Source organism: Pipistrellus kuhlii, unplaced genomic scaffold (genome assembly GCF_014108245.1).
Source record: "Pipistrellus kuhlii isolate mPipKuh1 unplaced genomic scaffold, mPipKuh1.p scaffold_m20_p_24, whole genome shotgun sequence".
Lineage (NCBI taxonomy): Eukaryota > Metazoa > Chordata > Mammalia > Chiroptera > Vespertilionidae > Pipistrellus > Pipistrellus kuhlii.
In genome coordinates, this window is record NW_023425523.1 from 11,117,506 (window position 1) to 11,136,467 (window position 18,962).

At 53.1% G+C, this 18,962-nt stretch overlaps 1 protein-coding gene across 1 annotated transcript in view; it reads right to left on the reverse strand.

Moving 5' to 3' along the window:
* Window positions 1–1,876, reverse strand: part of VANGL1 (VANGL planar cell polarity protein 1) — a 41,037-nt gene extending 39,161 nt beyond the window's left edge. Inside the window, exon 1 of the mRNA XM_036452648.2 lies at window positions 1,753–1,876. The gene's annotated coding sequence lies outside the window, so the exon portion shown is untranslated. The remainder of the gene's footprint in view (window positions 1–1,752) is intronic.
* Between the last annotated feature and the right edge of the window lie 17,086 nt (window positions 1,877–18,962).

Consider the following 18,962-nt stretch of genomic DNA (forward strand, 5'->3'; position numbering starts at 1 on the left):
AGGGCATTTGTCTGTGTGAGGGAGAATACCTCCTCACCGGGCCTGCTTATTCTCCCACAGAGCAGGGCCACAGGAGCTGTTGCCAGGGACGGAAACTCCCCTTTAAGGTTTCGAGGGTCACTCCAATGCATCACAATAAAAAGCGGCTGCCTGGCGAGCAGTCCTTACAAACAGGCCACTCGCCAGGTTCTCATCCCCTTTTATTTACAAGTTGAGCTGCCACCCAGTCACACAGCCAGCAGCTGTGAAGGGACATTTTCACACTCATTATACTTAGACACACACCAACGTCTGGAAAATGGCTACCTGCTCACGGATAGGTGGAAAGTGTTATTTCTTTGAACTCTGGAATAAACCAGTTTCCTCCCACAAATCAAAGCCCCAACAGATATCACACCGACTTAATTTGACTCTAAGAACTCTAATTAGTGGTTACATAAAGTGGCTAATTACACCTCCCTGGATGCAGACGGTTCCCCTGTCATCAAACGACCCCCCCACCCCCACCCCCAGGAAGGAGAATGCTCATTAGCATTGTTGATGGGCGGCAAGTTATACTGTTTCCAGCAGCCCTGTTTAAAAAAAAAACAACAAAACGTATAAACAGACAACTGGAAGTGCCAGATCCTCTCCAGCCTGCTAGCTTTGGGAAGAAGTGTTCTTTCTAAAAACAAAATGCATTCATTTCCAACCACAGCCCCTGGGGTTCACAAAACTCAAGTGCCAGCCACCACGCCATCACCATAAGAAAGCGCCCTGGCACCTCTCCGGGAGCAGATAAAAGAGCTCACCGCACCTTGGAGGGGAGCAGATACCTGGGTTGGAAGATGTGGAAACTGAGCAACAGATTCCTGAGTCTCAGTCCCAGCTCCTCTCCGGCCGCCAGGCCGCGGCTCCGCCCCGCTCCAGCCTCCACCGCCACCGACGCGTTTAAATTTGTATAAAGCTCCGCGCTCCCCGGGGCGCGTTGCTGGGGCAGCTCAGAGACTGCGGTTGGAGGGGAGATGTCCTGGCCCCGGTGGAGCTGCCTGGACGAAGGGCGATTTCCTCCGAGCGGGTCCCCCCTGGCAGGGCAGAGATCTGCCGGCGCCCGCAGCTCCACCCCGGCGTTTTTGAAAGTAAACTCCTACCTGCCTGTTGCGCTCGGCGATGCGCCATCGGACCGTCCCCCACCGGCCTCGGACTCGCCCCCTCTCCCCGCCCCCACCTCGGCCTCCGGGGCGGCTCAGATCGGGAAGCGGGGTGTGATCACAAGCCGAGCTCTGTGCCAGCCTCTGGCCCCGGGCCGGGCGGCCCCGGACGCCGGCGGTGACGGGGTCGAGCCCGCGGTGGGGTGGGGACCGCGGTGCGCGCCCGGCCCCCGGTCCCCCGGCCCCCACGGCGGAGGCGGCGGCCCCGGTGCCCCCGGGAACGCCCGGCCATTCCCTGCTGGCCGCCGGAGCGCGCACCCCGAGGTGCACCCCAAAGTGCAGCCAGGGGAGAAGGGGCGTCCGGGGCGCGAGGAGGAAATGCGGGACCCAGGGAAGCGGGGTGGGTGCGGCGGGAGCGCCAGGCAGGGCCGGGAGGGGCGCACCTCGCGGGGGTGCGAGGGGAGGGGGGTCCCGGGAGGCGCACCCGGGGTGCGGTCCGCAGGAGGGAGGGAGGGGAGCGGGGAGCCGGGGTGCGGGATCGCGCTGGGGGAGGGGGGGGAGGGTCCCCCGCCGGAGCTCCGCGCACCCGCCCCGCCGCCCTCCCGCCTCCGGCCACACTCACCTCGGCGCCGCCTGCGGGCTCCGGGCCGCGGTCTCGGCTCCAGCGGCCCCGGCTCCGCGGCCTGCGCTGGGTCCTGTGCAGGCAGAGCCGCCGCCGCCGCTTTCCGCTTCCTGTCCCGGCGCCGCCCCGCAGCCCAGCCCAGCCCCGAGCCCGGCGCGGCCGCTAGCCAAGAGCAGCGAGCGGGCCTCCGCCCGCCGCCCACCTGCCGCCCAGGGCGGGGCCGGCTTCCCTCCCTCCGCTCCCTCCACTCCCTCTGCATGGGACGCACACTGACCCAGAGACTGATCCCCCCACCACACAGACTCACGCATGGCCAGGCACTGACCCCACCCAGCACCCCAACACGCTTGCACCCTTACACACACACACACACACACAAACTCAAACTCACACATACACATAAACACATGGCCAGGCACTGACCCCACTCAGCACCCCAACACGCTTGCACCCTTAAACTCACACACACACTCACACACACATATTCACACATGGCCAGGCACTGACCCCACCCAGCACCCCAACACGCTTGCACCCTTAAACACACACACGCACACGCGCACACACACAATCACACATACTCACACATAAACACATGGCCAGGCACTGACTACACCCAGCACCCCAACACACTTGCACCCTCAAGCTCACACATGCACATTTTCACGACCGTGCATAAAATCCAAGCCCATTTGTCCTCTCTGGATCCCGAGCACACATAGTCACCCCCCTGCCTGGGATTAACGCCCCAAACACACACACTCATATACACACATTCCAGGAGCTAACCAACCAATATCCACATACACCCACACTTCCACCAGCACACACTCACAGGAAGCTCACACCCAGACCAGGAAATGACCCCCCAAACAACCACTCACACTCAGAGCCCCACACCCCCCAACAGCCAGCCTTCTCCCTCCTCTCAGAGCAGGTCACTGCCCCCCCTCCCCCCAGCCCACCTCCTGGAAACTGCGGGTAGCCCACATCAAACCCTGATTCCACCAGGCCAGGCCGGCTTCTGGCTCTGGCTCCGTTTCCCATTCTGAGACTCAAGTGGGTCCAAGGCCAAGGTTGAGGACTGTGCTAAGGACTATAGAAAGCGGCCGGTGTGGTAGGCACTGAACCATTGTCAACTATTTGCTCTCTTCCTCTGTTTCTTGTGTGAGTAGGCCTGGGGGTCCATGTGGAGAGTCTGCATCTGGCCGGGAGCACAGCTGCTCAGGTGACACAGATCTGAGGGGAGGCGTGTCATGAACTCTGGGACAGCTGGATGGAGAAACACATGCCCACCCTGAACTAGCCCCCAAGCCCTCAGTCTCCCTCACCTCCTCTGCCCCTCGCCCTCTGGTCCCCAAATATTGATTGCCCTTCTTCAGGGGACATATGTTCAATACACTATCTCCCCCCTCCCCTGCTCCCAACCCCCTACTAGCCTAACACCGGGCTTCACTACTGAACTTTCAAAAATGTGTCTCATGGCTCAGTGGTTGAGTGTTGACCTAGGACAGTGGTCGGCAAATGGTGGCTCTTGAGCCACATGCGACTCTTTGGCCCCTTGAGTGTGGCTCTTCCACAAAATACCATGGCCTGGGCAAGTCTTTTTTGAAGAAGTGGCATTAGAAGAAGTTTAAAAAATTTGGCTCTCAAAAGAAATTTCAGCCGAGACTGGTTTGGCTCAATGGATAGAGCGTCGGCTTGGGGACTGAAGGGTCCCGGGTTCAATTCCGGTCAAGGGCATGTACCTTGGTTGTGGGCATATCCCCAGTAGGGGGTGTGCAAGAGGCAGCTGACCAATGACTCTCTCTCATTGATGTTTCTAACTCTCTATCCCTCTCCCTTCCTCTCTGTACAAAATCAATAATATATATATAATATTAAAAGAAAGAAAGAAAGAAGAAAGAAGTTTCAATCATTGTACAGTACTGTTGATATTTGGCTCTGTGGACTAATGAGTTTGCCAACCACTGACCTAGGAGGTTCAGGTTCGATTCCTGGTCATGGCATATGCCCAAGCTGCGGGCTCAATCCCCAGTGTGGAGCATGCAGAAGGCACCCAATCAATGATTCTTTCTCATCAGTGATGTTTCTATCTCTCCCTCTCCCTTCTTCTCTGAAATCAATAAAAAATATATATATTTAAAAATGTTGGAATGGCTCAGTGGCTGAGCATCAATCTATGAGTCAGGAGGTCACGGTTCGATTCCTGGTCAGGGCACATGCCCAGGTTGAGGGCTTGATCCCCAAGGTGGGGCAAGCAGAAGGAAACCCATCAATGATTCTCTCTCATCATTGATATCTGTGTGTGTCTCTCTCTCCTTCTCCCTTCCTCATAAAAATAACATTAAAAGCATAAAAATGTGTCTCTTTCATCTTCAAAATGTAGACCCTTCAAAGTTACAGAAGGCAGGGATTTCCAATTCCAGTTATGCTTCTGAATCGCCCCCATATGATCTAAGGGCCTCGTTGGATTGTCACAAAAAGTAAGTTTAGCCGCCTTACCATGGGGTGCTTTTGTGGGAAAGCAGGGTAGTGTAAAGGAAACTCAATTTTAAGATATAAATTCCCCTTTCAATGCCACCTACTGTTCGTTTATATCTGACAATCTCAAGTATTCGAGTTGAGAAAGCAAGAGTTGGAAAACTTCCCAGGAACTGAGCGGTGGGCTGTGTAACCAGGAGTCCTGCCTGGGCCCCATTATCCGGGACAAAGTGGGTCAGCCTCCTTCAGCTCTTGCCCAAAGTCAAGTTTTCCAGCTTCACTATACCCAAGAAGAAGGGTAATATTTATTTGTCTCACATCTGTTTGGTTTTTTTTTCAAATTCAATCAGGGAGGTGGGGTACTCCCCATTGGCTGTTCTCAAGATGGCAGCATGGCTGTACTTTCCACAAATCCATGGGTGTATTTCTCTCATCCCGCCTGTTTTCAGGGCTTTCCCAACCCCAGAATGCTACCCACCAAAATTCTCCGGCGCTACCCAGATCCAACTCCAATGCCATCTCTCCTGCAAGGCCATCTCCAGTTCTCCCAACCCCATAGCCCTGCTTCTACAGCGTAGTTGCTTTAAAATGTACTTAGCAAATGAATGAGTGACTAAAATACCACGTGCTCTTGGGAAAGTAATAATCTAACCAGCGAACAATCTAATCAAAAAGTCATGACAAGAGCACGTTAGAAATAGTTAACAAAAGAGAACATATAAAATGGCAAGTGCTCTAAAGGCACACTGTAAAGAAACGATCCACCAAGCCTCAAGAATTCAGAATAAATACACCTGGAAAAAAAAACAAAACAAGAGTTAAGGGAGAAAGGCCTCTGATCAACAATACAGATTGTTCTGGAATCCATGCTTTGAAGCAGTTAGACTGTATATATAAAAGAACACCTTGTGCCCTCACTTAGCTACCATTTACACCTAATTTACAAACATCTTACCTAATAATAGACAAACATGTAAATTGACTGTACCTCCACTATATCCTTAGCCAATAGAGTGAGTATGCAAATTACAAGACCAAAGATGGCGGCCACCCAGCTGCTCCAGGTGTGGAGTGGCCAGGTGGGGCAGGATGCCTGCTCTGAGAGGGAGGGCGGAGGCAAAGGGATCTACAGGGTCGGAGTGCCACACTAAAGACAAGACGGCAGACACTGGAGTCTGCAGTGAAGACGAAGAAGGCAGACTCTGGCTGGAGTGAAGGCATGGGTCCCAGGTGCCAGAGGAAAACCGGTGCTGGAAACCAAGGGAAAGAAGGCCTATTGCACGAATCTCTTTGTGGGGGTGCCCTCCCCCTCCTGGAGGAGCTCAGGCTGGTGTGAGCCTGTTAACTTACACAAAGCCTCGACACTGGATACCGGAGCATGACAGACCAGAGGCTGCTGGGAAGGTGGAGCAAAGGGGCGGGCCCTCAGCCTGCAGAAGCATTCTGGCTTCCCCCGGTCCTGACCCACGAGTAGAACATGCAGGATGAGAATCTGGCAGATGAAGAGGGAGGAACATCCTGGGAGAGGCACAGGCGTGTAACGAGCCGGAAGCCGTAGCTGACGGTGTGTGGTGCTGATGAGCTGCTAGAGGGGGTGGGGTGACAGGAGGCTGCATGGTGCTGCAGGTCTGAGGCATGAGATGCCACTGGTGTCAGGGACGGAAGACAGGAGGGCAGGCAGTGGCAGCAGCAGGATTTCTCAGCCACCTGCTGGCAGTTCGGCATGGGGACAGAAGGGTGAGGGAGAGAGCGGGGTGAGGACAGGTGGGGAGGGTGGGCACCACCTGGAAGCGCGGGGCCAACGCCAGAACTGAGGGAGCCTCCTGTGGTGAGCTGAGAAGTCTGGCTTTTGCTGGTAGGCAATGGGGAGCCACAGAAGAGCCTCTATGAAGAGAAGATGAGCAGATGAGGACTGGGGAGCGGCTTTGTGAGCAAAGGGTGAAGGCAGGGAGACCAAACAGAAGACTAGTGAGACATAGGAACCTGACCTGACGAATGGGCTGGGGCTACTGCAGCTTGTGCAGCCACAGGCCAGTCTCTGGGACACATAGGGAACCAGGAGGAAGAGGAAATTGAAGGCGGGAAAGGTGAGTTCAGGTATAGCTTGTCAAGTGTCCGTACCTTTGTGATGTACAGCAATAGACCCCCTTTATGGAGCATTTATTGGACACCAGGCCCTGTGCTAAGTATCTCCCAGGTCTTCTTCATTCCTCACTACAACCCCTGTGGTAGGTGTTAGACCATCTACAGTTTACAGAGAAGGAAACTCGGGCACAGACAGGCGATCACACAGCTGCTAGTCGGTGGGGAGGCCAGGCTGGGAGCCAGGCCGGCCGAGCATAGATTCCCAGCTCTAATCTTCCAGCCAGACGGTCAGCTCTGTGCCGTGCGGGCTTAGAACGGGGAAGGAGATAGGCTACGGACAAGGAACATTGTTTCGGGAGGTGACCGGTCACTGGTGATGCTGCGGGGAGGAGAGCAAGAGGTGGGTAGAGAATGCAGACTGTGCAGCAAGGAGATAGGACAGGGATGTGCGGGGGTGCGACAAGTGTCACTGTCATTGTTTTGATGCAGGCTTAACCCCGTTTACAGACCTGGGAAAAGAAATGTTAAATCTCAGGATTTAAGAAAGTAGGGGATGGGTGGAAGGATTAACCTTGCCTAGGTGGAGACAGGCGAGCAGACAGGACAAGGCCATGTTGGTGTTCTCCATGAAGTAGGAGGGAAGAGGTGTGTCTGGTGGCCTCCTGAGACCCTTGGACAATCTAATTGCCACTGGGATGGGAACCACAGAAAAAATACACACATTCCCAATTTTTTCCCCCAAACAATTTGGATGGTCTCACAGTTCCTGGGGGCCTTGGTGAGACCCCAGAGAGTGCTCTCTGAAGTCCCTTCTGCCCGGCTGGCATGGCTCAGGGGTTGAGCGCCAACCCATGAACCAGGAGGTCACAGTTCAGTTCCCAGTCAGGGCACATGTCCGGGTTGCAGGCTTGACCCCAGTGTGGGGTGCACAGGAGGCAGCCCATCAGTGATTCTCTCTCATCATCGATATTTCTATCTCTCCCTCTCCCTTTTTCTCTGAAATCAATAACAAAAACAATATTTGAACGTCTCTTCTGTGTCTAAGAATTATCTTCAGTGCGTTGAGTTTGAGGTGAGGGTGGGATGTCCACGTGAAAAAGCAGTTGAAGTGTAATTTGCTGTTGACTGACTCTGATGGGCTCAGGAATCTAGTCTGTGGACCAGAGCAGAAAGGCCCTTAGTGAGCAGCCGTGGCCATGACCCCGTGACTGACCCCACGGTGGGCCGGCCCGGTGAGCGAGCGCGCCACTGGCAGGTCTGGGCAGGCGAGCCCACGCCCAGACTATCATTACCTGGGGGGGGGCTGGGAGGGAACACAGGCGGAGCTCAGGTCTCCATAGCAGGATGCTCCCACGCTTGGGCAGCCTGGTTATCAGGGAAAACGATTCGAGGAGCCGGGGCAGAAGGCCTGATGGAGGCGCCAGCCAGTGCCCGTGGCCTTGGGCCGTGGGTGTTCGCAAGGCGCGCTCACTGGCCTGGGAGGTGCCGAGGATCACCCTCTCGCCGATCACGGGCAGGGCTGGGCGCGTTAATCGCACCTTATGGGGCCCAGAAGTTTCTTTAATGTTGTTTTTTTAATCTACGGAGAGACGTCACCCGTAATTCATTACCTATTTATGAGAAACACTTGAGTAACACCTCACACCGTCCCACATTAGCTGATTCCCAGCTGGCAGCACGTCCTGAGGGTGAACCAGCCTCTGGCACGAGGGTGGGGGGATTGGGGGGGGGGGGAGAAGGCCTGGCTCTGGCTCCTCCTGGCTGTGATGTAGAGCAGACACAGGCATAAAAGGAAGATACAAACCACTTCCCCTCCCCAAGTCACAGTTTCCCTGGGTTCTGCAGAAGACGGGGAAAAGGGGGGTGCAGGACTGGGCATAGGATACCACCATTCGTCCATCCTGGTGCTCAGGGTGGTATTAATCATGCCTTTTGATTTTCTGCATTTCAGTTCCTTTGGGTAAATACCAAGGAGCACGGTTGCCGGGTCCCCTAGGAACAGTTTGTTTAGTTTTGTAAGAAACTTCAGCCTGTCTTCCAAAGTGTCCGCCCCAAGTTCATGGATGCTCCCCTTCAGGATATCAGCACTGGGTGCAGGACCCACGAGCTCTCCCGCGCCCCCTAAGGGTAGAGGGTGGTACTGCCCCCTTTCTGCAGCAGCCCTGGCTCTTGGCCTGTGTCCAGGGAGAGGCTTCACCTTTTCTCTCCAGGAACATGGCTCCACTTCTCCTCCTCCCCGAGAGCCATGGATGGAGGGTTCACTCTCCCCATCAATGGCTTAACACTGTTGCTTCCCAGGAGAAAAGGTTCTAGGGACCCGCGCAGGGCTTTGTGCCTGTCCCTCAGCCATCCATCACCTTCCTCCCTCCCTTCCTCCCTCCCTCCCTCCCTCCCTCCCTCCTGAGGACCAGAGAAGATGCCCCTCACCCTGCTGCCCTGTCCCCCTCTTTCCTGCGAGCACACTGCATGGGCTGGTGAAGAAGCTCGAAACCCTCATTGCGCCCAGGGACCCAGCTACTCCAGTGACAGGCTGAGCTCTCGGAGTCGTAGAGTTGGAGGCAAGAGTTAACATTTCCGTGTGCGTCTCTTTACTCTCTTTACTGGCTCGCTGGCCGCCACCCCCTCTCCCACACTCTGCCAGGAGGGAGGACTGCCTTGCCTCTGTGGGCCGGTCTCTCCTTGGAATTTGGTTGCTTGGCTGCCTGGTGAGCTCAGCTCTCTCACGGGCCCCACACAAGTGAGAACTCTGTGGCTTATCCAGCTCTTCCTCACTGTCAGGATGGGGACGACAGTCTTCACCCTGAGACAAAGCCTCATTCTCTCGTCACCGGATTTGTCCTCTGTGGCCAGGAGGGGTGAGCTTCCCATCCACAAGCAGGAAACGAAGCTCTCGGTGAGGTCCTGTGCTCCCCTTGGCCAGCGGCTCTGGGACTCCCCTGCCACCAGATGGCGTGAGGACTTGACAGGTGGATGGGGGACTGGGAAGGGGACAACCTGCTGAACTCTATGCTATGCATGTGGGACCACCCCGGTAGGCGCTTCACCTCCGTCTGAGTCAACACAGCTCTCTAGAAAAAGTGGGCGACGAGGCAGGTAAGCAAGGGATCCAGGAGAGAGAGAGGGCACAGAGGTATCCAAAGCAGGTAGTCAAACCTGCATCTCGAATGGGATCGCTCGGCTGAGGTGGTAATCTTTCCCACTTTGGCTGCGGGAGCAGTTCATACATCCTGGGAAGGTGCACCCATAGGTATTGAAATAATGAAACAATGTCTGTGGAATTCTTGTCAGGGTTTGTAACCGCTCTCAGAGCCACCCTGCTGCTTTGTAGCTGCTTTGTAGCTGCTTTCCTGTGTACGCTGTGTGAGCAAGGTACGAGAACCTGAAATACCGCATTCACAAGACTGATTTAGTAACTGACGAGAGGGGTGTCGGTTGAGGGGAACAAGGTCGCCTGTTAAGTCTGCCACCACAGCAGCTGTGCTGCTTGGAAGGATCCGATATGTTAAATTTGTAATTGTACTTTCAGATGTCTCAGGAAATATGATTCATTACAAAAAATCAGGGGGAGCAAATGTTTAAGGATTGAATCTGTTAAAATTAATTAGTTTAACATTGACCCAAGAGCCAGGGAGAAGCACATTTTTAAAGGTCTTTTGAGTTGTTAGGTTAATAGAACAAGCTGGTTTGTAAGTTGAACTTGAAGCCACGTTTAAAGTAAGCTAGGCTTAAAACAAAACAAAACACTTTAATATGTTGCATATTGTATTTGTAAAACACACAATGAACTAGAATCAGTATTTTCCAGGTGCAAAAACCTCCTTTCACCATATAAAAAGAAAAGAGAAAAACAAAACAAACACCCACACACACACACCTTATCCACCTCTGCTTGGTGGCTTCAGGTCCTGTCCACTTGCTCTTATTACTTCCTGCCAAACTAATGAGTAAAAAAATGATGCTTTGTTATGGCTTTGATGTCCGTTTCTATGACTACAGCCAGGCTGAGCATCTTTTCATCTTGGATTGGACGTGTATGGTGCTCTCGGAATTTCTGTCGAAGCCTCGAAGCTGGAAACAGGAGGCGGGTGAGCACGGCCTGATTACAGAGAGCAGCCTGGGCCCGTATGCTCGGGGCGGCCACGCTGTCCCAGGGGCTTCTCACCCACCCACCTCGGGCCTATGACGAGAAGCAGGGAGCCGGCAAGGAAGAAAGGAGACCCTAAGAGGGAGCGTAGGGGGGATGATAGTTTCTCCTCCTCTTCCCCATATTGGTGGGGGAAGTCCCTCTTACCCTCAAACCAAATATGAGGAGTCCGAAGAATGCTTTCCCTTAGAAGCAGAGAAGTCCTTGACTTGCCAAAAGGATTGACTGGCATTTTCCCACCCGGCCAGCTCTTTAGGGGGGAAAGGGGGACGGGTGTGTGGAGGAGGAAGCAGGGGACAGGTAGGATTCTACTGAAAGTGGGACTAACACTACTGCCTGGTCTTGGGGATCCTTCTGGCAGTGAAGCCCCAAGGGAAGAAGGGAGAAGAGGCTGAAACATGGCACCAGGCAAGCAGCCAGCCCCGCCGAGGTGCTGGCTGAGGGAGAGGAAGCTCTGGACGGCGTGTGGAGGAGGACACCATGAGAGAAAGCCTCGGCTTCGGCGCCTGTGGCAGCTGTGCCGTGCTGGGTAGGATGCCCGGCCTGCACGTGGTCTAAGCACACCGAAGGCCCCGCGGCAGTCGAAGCCAGGTATGCGTCTGACTGTGCAAAGGTGCGTGGCTGAAACTGGCATCTCCTCCACCTGGTCTCTCAGGCCACCTGTCTTGCTGGCCATTGCTGAGGCCACCCGCTGGGCCCAGGGGTGAACTGCCAGCTGCCGCCGCTGCCGTGCCCAGCTCAGGCCTTCTTCTCTCGGGTTTCCGGGCACTGCCAGGTGCTGCGGCCCCACAAGTCCATGCGGCCATTCTCAGGCGTGTGGTGTGTGAACCTGGAAATGCGCAGGAAGTCAATGCTCTAGGGGCCGACCCAGTTCAGTCCTCAGGAAGCGGAGGCCGAGGTGGCATTGGGAGTGCAGCTGGCTTATTTGGGGATGACAGGTCAGGGCAGGTCCCAGGGCTTTAGGCCAAGTGCACGCCTTGCAGCCAAAAGGCAAATTCTTTTTTTTTTTTCTTCTTAAATATATTTCATTGATTTTTTATAGTGAGGAAGGGAGATAAGAGAGTTAGAAACATCAGCTGCCTCCTGCACACCCCCTACTGGGGATGTGCCCGCAACCAAGGTACCTGCCCTTGACCGAAATCAAACCTGGGACCCTTCAGTCCCAAGGCTGCCAGTGGACATAACACTCCCCTGTTCTACCCCTAGGGCAGCCAACTCCGAATGCCACAGGCTCCACAGAGGGTCTCTGGCAAGACTCAGCCCTGGTCGCCTACAGCAATAATCAGCTCCATGAAGCACGGTGGCTTGATTTCCCCTCCTTCCGTTTACCTTTACCCTAGCCCCACCCCTCCCCCACCCCCAACTCCCTTTCCTTGAGATCACTCCTCAGATTATCTGTCTGTAAACCCAGATCTCAAATTACTTTGTGGGAACAGCTGGTTTACCGTGTTTCCTAAGTCAACAGCGCCCTCTTCTGCTGGCACAATGAAGCTCCGTTTCTTTCATGAATGGGGTGTGTGTGTGTGTGTGTGTGTGTGTGTGGTGTCCTCCGTGTACTGACTTTGATTTTGTGATACTGTTTCTGGAGCCCCTTAAATTCAGATCTTTCTACCTCCTTCCCTTTGATTATCAAGCCCCCTGGGAGATGCCTCCTTGTTACAAGCCCCCCTGTCCCCCTGGAGTCCCTGAGGCTCACACTTCCTCTGATGGGCTTGGTCTCAAACCCACTGGCAGTATTTCCCCCACTCATGATGGAGGCTCCCCTCCGCTGCACTCTGGGGGAGGGCATTTCTCTCAGGCTGCAGCGTGGACCTTGTCGGCCTCTCTCCCAGGGTCCCCGCTGTGTTTGTTCTCTACCCCGAAAGCTGCCCCTGCTCAGCCTCACGTACAGGTTCGAGCTTCTGTGTAAATCGTCTTCCGGTGTGAGTGTGGGCGATTCGTCCTCCTTCTTGCTCTGTGCTGTTTTGAGGGTGTCTGTAGATTCCTCCTCTGGGTGACGGCCAGTATCCTACCTTGTTTCCCCGAAAATAAGACAGTGTCTTATATCGATTTTTGCTACCAAAGATGCGCTAGGTCTTATTTTCAGGGGATGTCTTATTTTTCCATGAAGAAGAATGCGGTACACGTTTATTGTTAAATGAAAATAAAGGAAATTTATTAACTGTATACGGTACGGTAGCACGGTAGTTGTCAACACAAACCAGACAAACTGTGAATCCTACAGTATCAAGAATTTACTCATTTATTCAATGACAATCATGTCATCATCTTCTGGAACATCATCATAACAATCCAATTCCTGAATTTCCTGGTGAATTTCTTTCAGACTCCATTTCTTTCAGAATCAGTGGATCAAATCTCTCATGTTTAGCAATAGCATTGTCTTTAAATGAGTACTTCTTGTCAAGGTAGCCTGCTGGCAGTGCATTTGCAATGCAACTGTCAGTGATTTTCTCCCATGAATTCTTCACCCAAGTCACAACTTCTTGCAGTTTAGGTTTCACAAAGTTTCTGAGACAGAGCCTAGGGGGCCTTAATTTCGGGGGGATGCCTTATATTTCACTCAGAAGGAAACCTGTAAGTAGGTCTTATTTTCGGAGGATGTCTTATTTTCGGGGGAACATGGTATGCCACTCAGAAGTCCTGATTCCATCTGGAGTTCTCTTTCCTATTCCTCCTTGAGTCAGGATTGGAGTTATAACTAGAAAATTGTCTTTTTTTTTTTTCTTTTTTTTTTTCTTTTTTTTTTTTTGCCTGAGTTTTCAAGTTTGTTGGCATAACATTTAATTAAAATATTTGCTTATTATTTTTTAAATCTTTGCTTTAGTTTTCCCCCCTCTTCTCTCCAATACTAATTTGGTTATTTATGGCTTCCTATATATATTTTTTTCTGTGATCATTTTATCATATATATTTCTAAAGTATTCGTATTTCCAATAAAACAACATTTGGGTGCATCTATCTATAACTTTATTTTTTATTCTGTTAACTCCTTTTCTTAAGTTCATTATTTCATTCCTTATATTTTCTCTGGCTTTAGTCTATTATGCCTACTCTAACTTCTCAACTGGATAGCTAACACAATTTTTAGACTTTTCATTTTTCAATATGGTTAGTGCACAAGTATCCTCTTAGATAGTTTTAGCTGCATTCCAAAGTTTTTATCTGTACATTTTCATCATTACTCACTTTTAAGCTGTCTTAGCCCAGGCCCTTTGCAAAGCAGAGTCTGAAGCAAAGTTGGGATATTAACATGTTTGTGAGGTTCAGCCCGGGGCAGGGAAGGCGAGTGAAAAGCAGCGAGGTGGGGCAGAGGCACAGAAACATGATCCCGTGCCTCATGGTGCCCCTCACTCCTTCCAAGGGCGGCTGGCTGCTCGGCAGCTGTGTGCACTCCGTGTATGTGGTTTCCCCAGAGAGCCTGCAAGGAGGGACCCCGCCTGGGTGTCTGCAGGGGAGAGAAAGGAGGTGTCTTCCCAGCCGCCTTTCACCTCACTTCCCATTGGTCAAGATTCACACCACGGATACGCATTACCCTGCATTCCAGAGTGTGTCATCGGCCCTTCATCACCACTCAGGAAGTCAGACCCCACACCTCACAGCGACATGTTCATGGAAACCCACAACAACCCAGTGCAGGCAGGCCTCCTAATGGCCAGGCCCCGGGAATGACCCTCAGGGTCACCTCTGCAGGGAAAGAGCAGGAGCGCTTGCTAAAGGCAAAGGCAATATGGAATGGGTAGTGGAAGAATATATACATACATACTAGTACATGCACACATATATAGATATAGATAATGTTTCTCCTTTTTCTCTCTTATCCTCTTGTCATAAGACCCAAGATGTATTGACTTCATACCATCGTATTTACGTTTTTAAAAAATTTATATATTGATTTCAGAGAGGAAGGGAGAGGGAGAGAAAGAAAGATCAATAATGAGAGAATCATTGACCAGCTGCCTCTGCATGCCCCATATGGAAATCAAGCCTGCAACCCGGGCATGCGCCCTAACCAGGAATCGAACCTCCTGGTTCATAGGCTGATGCGCAACCACTGAGCCACACCAGCTGGGCTTACATCAAGTAGCTATTGGAGTTGCAGGATATCCAGAAGGAGAGTAGACCTCACTCAAGGTTGCTGCCTCCTCTTCTGGGGGAGGGTGAGTGCAGACCGCGTTGTGCAAAGGACAGTTGTATCATGCTAGGCGGCGTCACAACCTTCCTCCTGTCTCCATTTGGAGATGGTGTGGTCTGAGGGGGCGTGACAGAGGCCGAGTTGACAAAGAGTGGCCTTGTGATGGTTAATTTTATGTGTCAACTTGGTTGGACCTTGTGGTGCCGGATCATCCATCCAACACTATTCCAGGCGCTTCTGTGAAGGTGTCTTTGGATGAACTTAGCTCTTAAATCGGCAGATCACCCTCCCTACTGTGGTGGGCCTCGCCCATCAGTGGAAGAACAGAACAGAAAAGGTGGCTCTTCCCCAATCAGCAGAGGCTGTGAGGAGATGCAGGGATAAAGGGGTTCGAGGTGACCGTGTTAAATGTGCAGGTGAAAGTTACCAGCAGACGCTCGGGAGATTTCGCTGGAGACCCGAATTTGGAGTGGGCAGCCGGTCCTTGACCTGCATGCAACTCCCCACGGCCACTGGAAACGGGCAGACAGTCCTCTGGGAGGTTTGTGCTCAGTTGGTCTACGCTTTGCCTCACCCACACCTGGGATGCTGGTGAGAAGAAAGCACTCGTGGATTCCTCACCCCCCACGAACCAAATGGGAACCTCAGGGTCTGGAGCCCTGCAATCTTCATTTTAAACCACATGTGTCAAACACAAGGCCCACGGGCCAAATCCGTCCCGCCAGGCCTAGCAATGTGGCCCGCACCACGCTGTCATCACTGCACTCCGCTGCGTTTCTATCACAATGACAGTTTATGACTGTTCAGTAAACCATTCGGCCCGCGATTTAGGCTGGATTTTAGATTTTGGCCCCTTCTCTGATTGAGTTCGACACCCCTATTTTAAACCATCATCCCAAGGGATTTTCCTGCTCTCCAAACCCTCCTCCCAACAGGGTGACGGGTGGCTCCCTAGTCACTAGGTGGCGCCAACACACATGCCATCTCCCACTTGGCCTATTCCTCAGCAAGAACAGAAAAGGACATGAAGGAGACTCCTTTGGGTTCTTTAAAATAAATCCCACAAGCCGGGATGGGTTTGGCTCAATGGATAGAGCGTCGGCTTGGGGACTGAAGGGTCCCGGGTTCGATTCCGGTCAAGGGCATGTGCCTTGGTTGCGGGCATGTCCCCAGTGGGGGGTGTGCAAGAGGCAGCTGATCGATGACTCTCTCTCATCGATGTTTCTAGCTCTCTATCTCTCTCCCTTCCTCTCTGTACAAAAAATCAATAAAAAAAATATTTAAAATAAATCCCACAAGAAGGAATTAAAATAAATCTCACAGCGAAGGAAAGACAAGGCCTAAAAGGACCTGCGCTGGCGTCATCGGCCACCCAAGGAAGGCCAGCCCGGACGAGGCTGACGAGAAATAGATAGGTGGGGAGCAGTAGGTAGGAGTGGCTATCTGGACACACTGTTCCAGCCAGCAGTTCTGGCAAGTATCGGTGGGAATCTCCTAGGACCCAGGGGCAGCCCCAGGGGGAGCAGAGCTCAGCTCCCTTCCCACCAGCCCCCCAGTCTGGTCAGGTGTCTGCATGCCCCCAGCAAACTTGAGGTTTCAGGGTCAGACATGGGTCCTGGCTGCTCCACACCCCGCATGCTGCACTCTGCACTCTGCACCCTCTTCTTCAGAAGCAACACCTCCCCTGCCTTTCCTAGGAGAGCCGACGCCACCACCGCCTCCAACATTCTGGGTCCAAGCACTCAGTCCTCTCCCTGCCCGTCTCCTGCTCATATGGTCTAGGCCCTTGTGCCTGTCCCTCAAGCCACTCCCATGGTGTTTGTCTGCACTCCCGGCCCTGCACTCCTTGACCCCCTCCCGTGTGTCTGTTCCCAACTGTCGGATCATAAAACACCACCGTTCAGAGTCTCAAGGCACAGCCTGGCACCCAGGACCCTAGCCTCCTGGGCCCATGAGTACGGATAACTATTGGGGCTTTTTGTTATTAATGGAAAGGGGCTTGGAGTCTTGCTCCCCCAATTAGGGGACTGGCTGGGATGTCAGGTCACACAAGATCCCAGGTTCCCTGGACCACGGTCAGTGACAGCAGACAGACCGGACTGGCTCCGGGCCGGCCGGTGGGCTGATGGAGGAAGGACTGAGGACGCCAGTCCTCACACTGAGGTCGGGAGGAAGCCGTGTCCCCCACGAGGCCCAGTCCACCTCCCACGTCTTCCAACACACACCGCACCCCCCACACGTCCCTCGCTGGCCCACCAAGGACCACCCCAGATGGCGGGAAGCGCGGGGTGAGGGGGCAGGCCGGGCCTGAAACGGACCCGACGCCGTCTCCACGTGTGGCCGTCCAGTGAGTGCCTCTTTGTTAAAAGCGTGCCTGTGAGATTTACAAACGGTCCTTTTTATGAGCCCACGCTGGCATCTATCCATTTCTTAAAAACACAGCGGAAGCTTCACGGCACGCAAGTAGACGGGGCTATCACGGACGGAGGGAATGCCCTGCACAGGGGGACTCAGACGTTATAAAATGAAGCCGGTGCTCGACAGAGGGGAGGTCTCCCTGCCGCCTCCCCCGCCTTTGGGGGGGAATCGGGAGAAACCCACGAAGTGGATGCTGGCCGGCTGAGCAGCGGAGCCTGGAGGGCCTGGGCCTGGGCTGGGCCGCCTTCCCCGCCTGCCTTCCCCGCCTCCTCGTGGTGGGTGGCCAGCCCTTCTCCGATGCACAGCGTCCAGCCAAGAGGGGCCGCTCTCTGGGCCCCGCTCCTCCGGCCTCAGGAGCAGCTGCCAGAACCCCTTACACGGGAGCACGCGGGGGAGGGAATGCCGTGGACACGTCTCTGGGCGTCAGCTCCCAGGCTGGTGCCCTGCCCTGACCACCAGCGTCTCAGAAACAGCCCTCTCTCCCCGCATTGTCACAGATTTCCCACGGTGGGCCCCGGCCTCCAGAGAGAGCAGCCTGGCAGCAGGACAGCCGCGGTGGTCGGCAAAGGTGTCAGGAGACAACCATTTGTCCAGCAGCTTTTTAACTTGCTGATTGCACAGGCCGGAGTCCTTGGGGAGGAAGTGTCGAGGAGAACAATGCAATTAATACCTGCCATTCACTTCTTCTTTTTTATTTATTTATTTTTTTAATTGACTTTTTACAGAGAGGAAGGGAAAGGGATAGAGAATTAGAAACATTGACGAGAGAGAAACATCGACCAGCTGCCTCCTGCACACCCCCTACTGGGGATGTGCCCACAACCAAGGAACATGCTCTTGACCGGAATCGAACTTGGGACCTTTCAGTCCAAAGGCCGACGCTCTATCCACTGAGCCAAACTGTTTAGGGCTAACCATAACTCATTTTTAAGGGTTTTATTTTAGTTTACAAAAGTTGAGTTTTCTAAGCTGACCTGGATTATAGGACACTTAGAAAAAGTGCTTTTTTCCCTCTCTATGGAAGATAGACCATTGAAATGATAGCAATAATGTCCAAAAATAAGCACAAAAGTCTCCCTCATTAGTTCCTTCAGTCCCATCTCTGGAGGGAGGCGTCCTAGGAGAGGAACAGGGTCCCCGCCTGCTGGGTCCCCCCACGTAGCCGAACGAATGCCCACAGGAAGCACTGACTCATAATGATCACCCGGGGAAACCTCCAGCTCGCCAAAGCACGTAAGGTCCTACTTTCCCTGTCAGAGTTTCCCACCTCTTCCGACGATGAGGATCCTTTAAAATGTCAACCCTGTTAGTGGAACCTCGCTAGAGTATCCGAACCGTCCGTGGGCATTCTGTTGATTGAGAACACACGCTATGACCCAAAGTGCTTGTGGATTCGTTTGACTCGTTTGAATGAATAAGGGACAATTCATGAATCACAGTGCCGTGGATCAGTGATTTTCAACCCAAGTGACGCAGGAATTCAGGGGCATTGACGTCTTTCCCCTTAGATAGTCCAGTAAAAAAAAAAATTGACAACAGGCAACACAGCAGTAGCCTTCTGGTGGGAATGAATGAAAACGATACCTACTTTTGATCAGACCGGCAAAAATAATGTAATTTCGGGTGTGCCTCAGAATTTTGGTAATGATTTTGGAAAATGAGAATTTTTTGCCCTGAGATGGAAAGGGTGGAAGATGGCTGCTGTCGGTGGCCACACTTGGGGTCCAGCCTCCTTGAGGACAAGAGACAGGAGGGGAGAGGGGCCCAGCTGTCTGCCACCAAAAGGCAGCCACAGGAGTGCTTCCTGGGCAAAGCCTGAACAGGACCCACAGCCGATCAACAGAATCATGAGAAACAATGGCTTATTGTTGTTTTAAGCCATAACGTTTTTGGATTCGTTTGTTAAGCAGTAATAAATAATCAAAACACAGTGCGTTTGCCAAG